This window comes from Oncorhynchus kisutch, linkage group LG6, assembly GCF_002021735.2.
Source record: "Oncorhynchus kisutch isolate 150728-3 linkage group LG6, Okis_V2, whole genome shotgun sequence".
Classification (NCBI taxonomy): domain Eukaryota; kingdom Metazoa; phylum Chordata; class Actinopteri; order Salmoniformes; family Salmonidae; genus Oncorhynchus; species Oncorhynchus kisutch.
This window is the reverse complement of record NC_034179.2, coordinates 2,131,956-2,144,748: the sequence shown is the minus strand read 5'-3', so window position 1 is coordinate 2,144,748 and position 12,793 is coordinate 2,131,956.

The following is a 12,793-nucleotide window of genomic DNA, read 5'->3' as shown; positions in this document are numbered from 1 at the left end:
TGTGTGGTTAGGGTTGTTGTCTGTCACGCCCTGATCTGTTTCACCTGTCTTTGTGATTGTTTCCACCCACCTCCAGGTGTCACCTGCTTTCCCCAGTAGTCCCTGGGTATTTATTCCTGTGTTCCCTGTTTGTCTGTGGCCAGTTGGTCTTGTTTTGTCAAGTCAACCAGCGTGTTATTCCATGCGCCTGCTTTTTCCTTTTCTCTGTTTTTGCTAGTCCTCCCGGTTTTGACCCCTGCCTGCCTTGTCTCTGAACCCGCCTGCCTGACCATACTGCCTGCCCTGACCTCGAGCCTGCCTGCCACTCTGTACCTCCTGGACTCTGATCTTGTTATGATCTTTTGCCTGTCCATGACGATTCTCTTGCCTACCCCTTGGATTACAATAAATATCAGAGACTTGAACCATCGGCATCCAGTGTCTGCATCTGGGTCTCGCCCTGTGCCCTTATAGTTGTCCTGTTGGAAGGTGAACCTTCGCCCCAGTCTGAGGTCCTGAGTGCTCTGGAGCATGTTTACATCAAGGATCTCTCTGTACTTTGCTCCGTTCATCTTTGCCTCGATCCTGACTAGTCTCCCAGTCCCTGCCACTGAAAAATTCCCTCAGCATGATCCACCACCATGCTTCACCGTAGGGATGGTGCTACGTTTCCTCCAGATGTGAAGTTCAATCTTGTTTTCATCAGACCAGAGAATCTAGTCTCTCATGGTCTGAGAGTCCTTAGGTGCCTTTTGGCAAACTCCAAGCGGGCTGTCATGTGCCTTTTACTGAGGAGTGGCTTCCGTCTAGCCACTGTACCATAAAGGCCTGATTGGTGGAATGATGCAGAGATGGTTGTCCTTCTGGAAGTTTCTCCCATCTCCACAGAAGAACTCTAGAACTCTGTCAGATATGACCATCAAGTTCTTGGTCACCTCCCTGACCAAGGCCCTTCTCCCCCGATTGCTCAGCTTGGCCGGGCGGTCAGCTCTAGGAAGAGTCTTGATGGTTCCAATCATCTTCCAATTAAGAATATTGGAGGCCACTGTGTTCTTGAGGACCTTCAATGCTGCAGAAATGTCTTTGTACCCTTCCGCCAGATCTGTGCCTCGACACAATCCTGTCTCGGAGCTCTTCGGACAATTCCTTCTACCAGACCTTCTTTGCACTTATATGCAACTGGAAAGGCAGGTGTGTGCCTTTTCAAATCATGTCCAATCAATTGAATTTAACACCGATGGACTCCAATCAAGTTGTAGAAACATCTCAAAGATGATCATTGGAAACAGGATGCACCTGAGCTAAATTTCGAGTCTCATAGCAAAGTGTCTGAATACTTATGTAAATAAGGTGTTTCTGTCATTATGGGGTATTGCACAAAACATAAAAAAATATATGAATTTTAGAATAAGGCTGTAATGTAACAAACTACTGAAAAAGTCAAGGGGTCTGAATACATTCCGAAGGCACTGTATACCTCAGAAAAACAGACCACATACTGTAAAACTAGTAGGATTATAGATTCAGTAGAACAGACCACATACTGTAAAACCAGTAGGATTATAGATTCAGTAGAACAGACCACATACTGTAAAACTAGTAGGATTATAGATTCAGTAGAACAGACCACATACTGTAAAACTAGTAGGATTATAGATTCAGTAGAACAGACCACATATTGTAAAACCAGTAGGATTATAGATTGAGTAGAACAGACCACATACTGTAAAACTAGTAGGATTATAGATTCAGTAGAACAGACCACATACTGTAAAACAAGTAGGATTATAGATTCAGTAGAACAGACCACATACTGTAAAACTAGTAGGATTATAGATTCAGTAGAACAGACCACATACTGTAAAACTAGTAGGATTATAGATTCAGTAGAACAGACCACATACTGTAAAACTAGTAGGATTATAGATACCGATACAGTAGAACAGACCACATACTGTAAAGCCAGTAGGATTATAGATACAGTAGAACAGACCACATACTGTAAAACTAGTAGGATTATAGATTCAGTAGAACAGACCACATACTGTAAAACTATTAGGATTATTGATACCGATACATTAGAACAGACCACATACTGTAAAGCCAGTAGGATTATAGATACAGTAGAACAGACCACATACTGTAAAACCAGCAGGATTATAGATACAGTAGAACAGACCACATACTGTAAAACCAGTAGGATTATAGATACAGTAGAACAACCTTGGTTCTCTAAGGAACTAGCAGAAGTAATTCTGATGAGAAACCACACCTGGGCCAAAACGTAGAAAAACTGACTCTAATAATGTTTGGCAATTTTTCAGACATCTGAGAAACCAATGTACTATCTCAATTAAAGCATATCAAGGTAGTTTTATATCTGACTCTGCAGGTGATTCATCTCAATTTGGAAAACAGTCAATTGAACTGAGGTAATTCCTCTCCTTCCCAGCCTTAGCAAGTTCTGTAAGATGTTGGTATCATTTCTGAGAAAAAAGTGTCAGGACCCGGTTACGAACTCGGGTCTCCAGTGTGAGAAACAGTCACTTAGCAAACTGAGCCACTAATAGTCGGCAGAACACAGAAGATGAGGCAGACACAGCAGTACTTGAGATTGTGTTTTAATAAAGTAAAAAGGAAAGATATTCAGGCACATATATAAATCCACAACATCAAAAGTAATTCCAAGAGAAAAAGGTAATCCTCCAAGTCAAAAGGTAAAGCCTCAAGGTGGTGGTACAGCAGGGATAAAGCCTCAAGGTGGTAGGTACAGCAGGGATAAAGCCTCAAGGTGGTGGTACAGCAGGGAAAAGCCTCAAGGTGGTAGGTACAGCAGGGATAAAGCCTCAAGGTGGTAGGTACAGCAGGGATAAAGCCTCAAGGTGGTAGGTACAGCAGGGAAGAAGCCTCAAGGTGGTAGGTACAGCAGGGAAGAAGCCTCAAGGTGGTAGGTACAGCAGGGATAAAGCCTCAAGGTGGTAGGTACAGCAGGGATAAAGCCTCAAGGTGGTAGGTACAGCAGGGATAAAGTCTCAAGGTGGTAGGCACAGCAGGGATAAAGCCTCAAGGTGGTAGGTACAGCAGGGATAAAGCCTCAAGGTGGTTGGTACAGCAGGGATAAAGCCTCAAGGTGGTAGGTACAGCAGGGATAAAGCCTCAAGGTGGTTGGTACAGCAGGGATAAAGCCTCAAGGTGGTAGGTACAGCGGGATAAAGCCTCAAGGTGGTGGTACAGCAGGGATAAAGCCTCAAGGTGGTAGGTACAGCAGGGATAAAGCCTCAAGGTGGTAGGTACAGCAGGGATAAAGCCTCAATTTATTTATTATTTATTTACCTTTATTTAACCAGGTAGGCAAGTTGAGAACAAGTTCTCATTTACAATTGCGACCTGGCCAAGATAAAGCAAAGCAGTTCGACAGATAAAACGACACAGAGTTACACATGAAGTAAAAACAAACATACAGTCAATAATGCAGTATAAACAAGTCTATATACCATGTGAGCAAATGAGGTGAGAAGGGAGGTAAAGGCAAAAAAGGCCATGATGGCAAAGTAAATACAATATAGCAAGTAAAATACTGGAATGGTAGTTTTGCAATGGAAGAATGTGCAAAGTAGAAATAAAAATAATGGGGTGCAAAGGAGCAAAATAAATAAATAAATAAAAATTAAATACAGTTGGGAAAGAGGTAGTTGTTTGGGCTAAATTATAGGTGGGCTATGTACAGGTGCAGTAATCTGTGAGCTGCTCTGACAGTTGGTGCTTAAAGCTAGTGAGGGAGATAAGTGTTTCCAGTTTCAGAGATTTTTGTAGTTCGTTCCAGTCATTGGCAGCAGAGAACTGGAAGGAGAGGCGGCCAAAGAAAGAATTGGTTTTGGGGGTGACTAGAGAGATATACCTGCTGGAGCGTGTGCTACAGGTGGGAGATGCTATGGTGACCAGCGAGCTGAGATAAGGGGGGACTTTACCTAGCAGGGTCTTGTAGATGACATGGAGCCAGTGGGTTTGGCGACGAGTATGAAGCGAGGGCCAGCCAACAAGAGCGTACAGGTCGCAATGGTGGGTAGTATATGGGGCTTTGGTGATAAAACGGATTGCACTGTGATAGACTGCATCCAATTTGTTGAGTAGGGTATTGGAGGCTATTTTGTAAATGACATCGCCAAAGTCGAGGATTGGTAGGATGGTCAGTTTTACAAGGGTATGTTTGGCAGCATGAGTGAAGGATGCCTTGTTGCGAAATAGGAAGCCAATTCTAGATTTAACTTTGGATTGGAGATGTTTGATATGGGTCTGGAAGGAGAGTTTACAGTCTAACCAGACACCTAAGTATTTGTAGTTGTCCACGTATTCTAAGTCAGAGCCGTCCAGAGTAGTGATGTTGGACAGGCGGGTAGGTGCAGGTAGCGATCGGTTGAAGAGCATGCATTTAGTTTTACTTGTATTTAAGAGCAATTGGAGGCCACGGAAGGAGAGTTGTATGGCATTGAAGCTTGCCTGGAGGGTTGTTAACACAGTGTCCAAAGAAGGGCCGGAAGTATACAGAATGGTGTCGTCTGCGTAGAGGTGGATCAGGGACTCACCAGCAGCAAGAGCGACCTCATTGATGTATACAGAGAAGAGAGTCGGTCCAAGAATTGAACCCTGTGGCACCCCCATAGAGACTGCCAGAGGTCCGGACAGCAGACCCTCCGATTTGACACACTGAACTCTATCAGAGAAGTAGTTGGTGAACCAGGCGAGGCAATCATTTGAGAAACCAAGGCTGTCGAGTCTGCCGATGAGGATATGGTGATTGACAGAGTCGAAAGCCTTGGCCAGATCAATGAATACGGCTGCACAGTAATGTTTCTTATCGATGGCGGTTAAGATATCGTTTAGGACCTTGAGCGTGGCTGAGGTGCACCCATGACCAGCTCTGAAACCGGATTGCATAGCAGAGAAGGTATGGTGAGATTCGAAATGGTCGGTAATCTGTTTGTTGACTTGGCTTTCGAAGACCTTAGAAAGGCACGGTAGGATAGATATAGGTCTGTAGCAGTTTGGGTCAAGAGTGTCCCCCCCTTTGAAGAGGGGGATGACCGCAGCTGCTTTCCAATCTTTGGGAATCTCAGACGACACGAAAGAGAGGTTGAACAGGCTAGTAATAGGGGTGGCAACAATTTCGGCAGATAATTTTAGAAAGAAAGGGTCCAGATTGTCTAGCCCGGCTGATTTGTAGGGGTCCAGATTTTGCAGCTCTTTCAGAACATCAGCTGAATGGATTTGGGAGAAGGAGAAATGGGGAAGGCTTGGGCGAGTTGCTGTTGGGGGTGCAGTGCTGTTGTCCGGGGTAGGAGTAGCCAGGTGGAAAGCATGGCCAGCCGTAGAAAAATGCTTATTGAAATTCTCAATTATGGTGGATTTATCAGTGGTGACAGTGTTTCCTATCTTCAGTGCAGTGGGCAGCTGGGAGGAGGTGTTCTTATTCTCCATGGACTTTACAGTGTCCCAGAACTTTTTTGAGTTAGTGTTGCAGGAAGCAAATTTCTGCTTGAAAAAGCTAGCCTTGGCTTTTCTAACTGCCTGTGTATAATGATTTCTAGCTTCCCTGAACAGCTGCATATCACGGGGGCTGTTCGATGCTAATGCAGAACGCCATAGGATGTTTTTGTGTTGGTTAAGGGCAGTCAGGTCTGGGGAGAACCAAGGGCTATATCTGTTCCTGGTTCTAAATTTCTTAAATGGGGCATGTTTATTTAAGATGGTTAGGAAGGCATTTTTAAAAAAATATCCAGGCATCAAGGTGGTAGGTACAGCAGGGATAAAGCCTCAAGGTGGTAGGTACAGCAGGGATAAAGCCTCAAGGTGGTAGGTACAGCAGGGATAAAGCCTCAAGGTGGTAGGTACAGCAGGGATAAAGCCTCAAGGTGGTGGTACAGCAGGGAAATGCCTCAAGGTGGTAGGTACAGCAGGGATAAAGCCTCAAGGTGGTAGGTACAGCAGGGATAAAGCCTCAAGGTGGTAGGTACAGCAGGGATAAAGCCTCAAGGTGGTAGGTACAGCAGGGAAGAAGCCTCAAGGTGGTAGGTACAGCAGGGAAGAAGCCTCAAGGTGGTAGGTACAGCAGGGATAAAGCCTCAAGGTGGTTGGTACAGCAGGGAAAAAGCCTCAAGGTGGTGGTACAGCAGGGATAAAGCCTCAAGGTGGTAGGTACAGCAGGGATAAAGCCTCAAGGTGGTGGTACAGCAGGGAAAAGCCTCAAGGTGGTAGGTACAGCAGGGATAAAGCCTCAAGGTGGTAGGTACAGCAGGGATAAAGCCTCAAGGTGGTAGGTACAGCAGGGATAAAGCCTCAAGGTGGTAGGTACAGCAGGGAAGAAGCCTCAAGGTGGTAGGTACAGCAGGGATAAAGCCTCAAGGTGGTAGGTACAGCAGGGAAGAAGCCTCAAGGTGGTAGGTACAGCAGGGATAAAGCCTCAAGGTGGTTGGTACAGCAGGGAAAAAGCCTCAATGTGGTGGTACAGCAGGGATAAAGCCTCAAGGTGGTAGTTACAGCAGGGATAAAGCCTCAAGGTGGTAGGTACAGCAGGGATAAAGCCTCAAGGTGGTTGGTACAGCAGGGAAAAAGCCTCAAGGTGGTAGTTACAGCAGGGATAAAGCCTCAAGGTGGTAGGTACAGCAGGGATAAAGCCTCAAGGTGGTTGGTACAGCAGGGATAAAGCCTCAAGGTGGTAGGTACAGCAGGGATAAAGCCTCAAGGTGGTAGGTACAGCAGGGAAAAAGCCTCAAAAGATAATCAAAAATAAATAAACAAGAACAAACACAGAGTTCCACAAGAGATTCCAACTGGAGTAACAAATGTTCACAGCATCGCTGGGGCTGGGTGCTAACATTCAAACACAGAGAAAAGAACTGGGGACCTCTATGCTGAGGATTGGGATAGGGACCTCTATGGGATGGGGACCTCTATGGGATGGGGACCTCTATGGGATGGGGACCTCTATGGGATGGGGACCTCTATGCTGAGGATTGGGATAGGGACCTCTATGGGATGGGGACCTCTATGGGATGGGGACCTCTATGCTGAGGATTGGGATAGGGACCTCTATGGGATGGGGACCTCTATGCTGAGGATTGGGATAGGGACCTCTATGGGATGGGGACCTCTATGCTGAGGATTGGGATAGGGACCTCTATGGGATGGGGACCTCTATGCTGAGGATTGGGATAGGGACCTCTATGGGATGGGGACCTCTATGCTGAGGATTGGGATAGGGACCTCTATGGGATGGGGACCTCTATGCTGAGGATTGGGATAGGGACCTCTATGGGATGGGGACCTCTATGCTGAGGATTGGGATAGGGACCTCTATGGGATGGGGACCTCTATGCTGAGGATTGGGATAGGGACCTCTATGGGATGGGGACCTCTATGGGATGGGGACCTCTATGGGATGGGGACCTCTATGGGATGGGGACCTCTATGGGATGGGGACCTCTATGCTGAGGATTGGGATAGGGACCTCTATGGGATGGGGACCTCTATGCTGAGGATTGGGATAGGGACCTCTATGGGATGGGGACCTCTATGCTGAGGATTGGGATAGGGACCTCTATGGGATGGGGACCTCTATGCTGAGGATTGGGATAGGGACCTCTATGGGATGGGGACCTCTATGCTGAGGATTGGGATAGGGACCTCTATGGGATGGGGACCTCTATGCTGAGGATTGGGATAGGGACCTCTATGGGATGGGGACCTCTATGGGATGGGGACCTCTATGCTGAGGATTGGGATGGGACCTCTATGCTGAGGGATGGGACCTCTATGCTGAGGATTGGGATAGGGACCTCTATGCTGAGGGATGGGACCTCTATGCTGAGGATTGGGATAGGGACCTCTATGCTGAGCGATGGGACCTCTATGCTGAGGGATGGGACCTCTATGCTGAGGATTGGGATAGGGACCTCTATGCTGAGGGATGGGATAGGGACCTCTATGCTGAGGATTGGGATAGGGACCTCTATGCTGAGCGATGGGACCTCTATGCTGAGGACTGAGATTGGAGCTCTATGTTGAGGATTGGGATAGGGACCTCTATGCTGAGCGATGGGACCTCTATGCTGAGGACTGGGATGGGAGCTCTATGTTGAGGATTGGGATAGGGACCTCTATGCTGAGCGATGGGACCTCTATGCTGAGGACTGGGATGGGAGCTCTATGTTGAGGATTGGGGTTGTTTCTCTGGAGTTGGTTTGTTTTTTGTATTTGTATTATGTTGTGGTGTAGATGAAGGATTTCCTTGTAAAAGACAATGGGACTCTGCTAAGATAAAAGTTATAATATGTTGTTGTAGGAGGCCCAGTTGAGTCCAGGGTTTCAGCAACGGAGTCCCAAATGGTACCCTATGCCCTATATAGATGCCCACGGGGCTCTAGTCAAAAGTTGTGCACTATTGCGGGAAAAGGGTATACGCTATAATTTGGGACCCAGTCAACATTGTTTGTAACTCCTGAGATCTGCTGCTGAGGGGTTAAAAAGCTTTCCTGTACTGTGCTGAGTTGGCTGTATCACTCAGAGATGACGTAAGGTTTCTCCTGGAACAGAAGGTGTTCAAACAACGTGTGTATTTACCTTTTGAACAAAAGCAGTGAGAAGAGACAGCCTCCTGCCAGTCAGTCTACTGGGAGAAGAGACTGTCTCCTGCCAGTCAGTCTACCATTCAGTCTTCTGTGAGTAGAGACTGTCTCCTGCCAGTCAGTCTACCATTCAGTCTACTGTGAGAAGAGACTGTCTCCTGCCAGTCAGTCTACACTGGGAGAAGAGACTGTCTCCTGCCAGTCAGTCTACCATTCAGTCTTCTATGAGTAGAGACTGTCTCCTACCAGTCAGTCTACCATTCAGTCTACTGTGAGTAGAGACCGTCTCCTGCCAGTCAGTCTACCATTCAGTCTACTGTGAGTAGAGACCGTCTCCTGCCAATCAGTCTACTGTGAGAAGAGACTGTCTCCTGCCAGTCAGTCTACCATTCAGTCTACTGTGAGTAGAGACTGTCTCCTGCCAGTCAGTCTACTGTGAGAAGAGATGTCTCCTGCCAGTCAGTCTACCATTCAGTCTACTGTGAGTAGAGACTGTCTCCTACCAGTCAGTCTACTGTGAGAAGAGACTGTCTCCTGCCAGTCAGTCTACTGTGAGTAGAGACTGTCTCCTGCCAGTCAGTCTACTGTGAGTAGAGACTGTCTCCTGCCAGTCAGTCTACTGGGAGAAGAGATTGTCTTCTGCCTGTCATTCTACTGCGAGAAGAGACTGTCCCCTGTCAGTCAGTCTACGATTCAGTCTACTGTGAGTAGAGACTGTCTCCTGCCAGTCAGTATACTGTGAGAAGAGACTGTCTCCTGCCAGTCAGTCTACCATTCAGTCTACTGTGAGTAGAGACTGTCTCCTGCCAGTCAGTCTACCAGTCAGTCTACTGTGAGAAGAGACTGCCTTCCGACAGTATCTGTTCAAAGTTTACTAAGGGTTGGTAACAGGCTGATTGGTTGGCTATTTGAGCCAGTAAATGGGGCTTTACTATTCTTGGGTAGAGGAATGACTCTAGCTTCCCTCCAGGCCTGAGGGCACACACTCTCTAGTAGGTTTAAATAGAAGATGTGGCAATATAATCCACTATTATCCTCAGTAATTTTCCATCTAGATTCTATATTGTCAGACCCCGGTGTTTTGTAATTGTTGATAGACATCAATCACAACTATGTACAGCTGCAGCGATCGGTTAGCTGCTCAGATAGCAGATGTTTAAAGTTGGTGAGGGAGATAAAAGTCTCCAACTTCAACGATTTTTGCAATTCGTTCCAGTCACAGGCAGCAGAGAACTGGAAGGAAAGGTGGCCAAATGAGGTGTTGGCTTTAGGGATGATCAGTGAGATACACCTGCTGGAGCGTGTGCTACGTGTGGGTGTTGCCATCGTGACCAGTGAACTGAGATAAGGCGGAGCTTTACCTAGCATGGACTTGTAGATGACCTGGAGCCAGTGGGTCTGGCGACGAATATGTAGCGAGGGCCAGCTGACTAGAACATACAGGTCACAGTGGTGGGTGGTATAAGGTGCTTTAGTAACAAAGCGGATGGCACTGTGATAAACTGCATCCAGTTTGCTGAGTAGAGTATTGGAAGCCATTTTGTAGATGACATCGCCGAAGTTGAGGATCGGTAGGATAGTCAGTTTTACTAGGGTAAGTTTGGCGGTGTGAGTGAAGGAGTCTTTGTTGCGAAATAGAAAGCCGATTCTAGATTTGATTTTGGATTGGAGATGTTTGATATGAGTCTGGAAGGAGAGTTTATAGTCTAGCCAGACACCTAGGTACTTATAGATGTCCACATATTCTAGGTCAGAACCATCCAGGGTGGTGATGCTAGTCGGGCATGCGGGTGCAGGCAGCAAACGGTTGAAAAGCATGCATTTGGTTTTACTAGCGTTTAAGAGTAGTTTGAGGCCACAGAAGGAGTGTTGTATGGCATTGAAGCTCGTTTGGAGGTTAGATAGCACAGTGTCCAAGGAAGGGCCAGAAGAATACAGAATGGTGTCGTCTGCGTAGAGGTGGATCAGGGAATCGCCTGCAGCAAGAGCAACATCATTGATATATACAGAGAAAAGAGTCGGCCCGAGAATTGAATCCTGTGGCACCCCCATAGAGAATGCCAGAGGACGGGACAACATGCCCTCCGATTTGACACACTGAACTCTGTCTGCAAAGTAGTTGGAGAACCAGGCGAGGCAGTCATTAGAAAAACCGAGGCTACTGAGTCTGCCGATAAGAATATGGTGATTGACAGAGTCGAAAGCCTTGGCCAGCTCGATGAAGACGGCTGCACAGTACTGTCTTTTATCGATGGCGGTTATGATATCATTTAGTACCTTTAGCGTGGCCATCTGATTCAATGAATGAAGGAGCCAAGTTTGCTTTTTCACCAAAACTTGATTTAATTAATCTAAAGCTTTTTACTCTCATTCTTCATATCAATTATTTTTGTTTCATAGTTTCTTTGTCTTTTTATTCTTACGTTTGCCAATCGTTTGCGCAGCCAGACTTATACCTTTTGCATCATCCCTCTCAACCATATATTTTTTCAATTACTCATCAATCCAAGAGGATTTAATAGTTTTTACAGTCATTTTCTTATGGGTGCGTGTTTATTAGTAACTGGAATAAGTAGTTTCATAAATGTGTCAAGTGCAGCACAGACCAGCAAATATTCTTTACTTCAACAACATAGGAATCACTACAAAACTTCCAGTATGACCTCTTATACACTATATTAGGCCCAACCTTTGGAACTGTGGTTTTCCTAGATATGGCTCCTATATTGTGATCAGTACATCTGATGGATCTGGTTACTGCTTTCAAGCACATTTCTTTCAGCATTAGTAAAGATGTGATCAATACATGTTGATGATTTCATTCCTGTGCTGATTGTAACTACCCTGGTAGGTTGACTGATAACCTGAACCAGGTTGTGTCATGTTCTGACCTTAGTTCGTTTGTTGTGTCTTTGTTTTAGTATGGTCAGGGCGTGAGTTGGGTGGGTTGTCTATGATTTGCTATTTCTATGTTTGGCCTGGTGTGGTTCTCAATCAGAGGCAGCTGTCTATCGTTGTCCCTGATTGAGAAACATATTTAGGTAGCCGGTTTTCTATTGTGTTTCGTGGGTGATTGTTTTCTGTTATGTGTCTGCACAAGCCAGAACTTTTTTCGGTCGTTTCTATTTGTTATTTTTGTTATTTCCGTGTTCATTTGAATAAATATGGACACATACCATGATGCACCTTGGTCCTCCTCTTCTCCTTCAAATGATGACCGTTACAGAATCACCCAACACCAAAGGACCAAGCAGCGTGGTAACGGGCAGCAGCTGCAGCGATCTCAGGACTCCTGGACATAGGAGGAGATCCTGGACGGCAAAGGACCCTGTGCACAGGCTGGGGAATATCGCCACCCCAAGGCAGAGGTGGAGGCAGTGAAAGCTGAGAGGCGGCGGTATGAGGAGGCAGCAAGGAAGCGTGGCTGGAAGCCGAGAGGCAGCCCCAAAAATGTATTGGGGGAGGCATACGGGGAGTGTGGCGAAGTCAAGTAGGAGACCTGCGCCAATTCCCCGTGCTTACCGCGGAGAGAGAGGGACCGGGCAGGCACCGTGTTATGCCATGAGGCGCACAATGTCCCCGGTGCGCAGGCATAGCCCGGTGCGGTACATAGCAGTGCCTCGTATCGGCCGGGCTAAGTTGGGAATCGAGCCAGGTGCCATGAAGCTGGCTTAGCGCATCTGGTCTCCAGTGTGTCTCCTCGGGCCGGGGTACATGGCACCAGCCCTACGCATGGTGTCCCCGGTTCGCCAGCACAGCCCAGTGTGGGCTATTCCACCTCGCCGCACTGGCCTGGCTACGGGGAGCATTCAGCCAGGTAGGGTTGGGCAGGCTCTGTGCTCGAGACCTCCAGTGCGCCTTCACGGTCCGGTCTATCCTGTGCCACCTCCCTCCGGTGGCAGCCCCCCGCACCAGGCTGTCTCTCCGTCTCCTCCCTACAGGTGCTCCCGCCTGTCCAGCGCTGCCAGAGCCTTCATCCTGCCCAGTGCTGCCAGAGACTCCCGTCTGTCCTGAGCTGCCAGAGTCTCCCGTCTGTCCTGAGCTGCCAGAGCCGCCCGTCTGTCCGGAGCCGCCAGAGTCGCCCGTCTGTCCGGAGCCTCCAGAGTCGGCCGTCTGTCCGGAGCCGCCAGAGTCGCCCGTCTGTCCGGAGCCGCCAGAGTCGCCGTCTGTCCGGAGCCGCCAGAGTCGCCCGT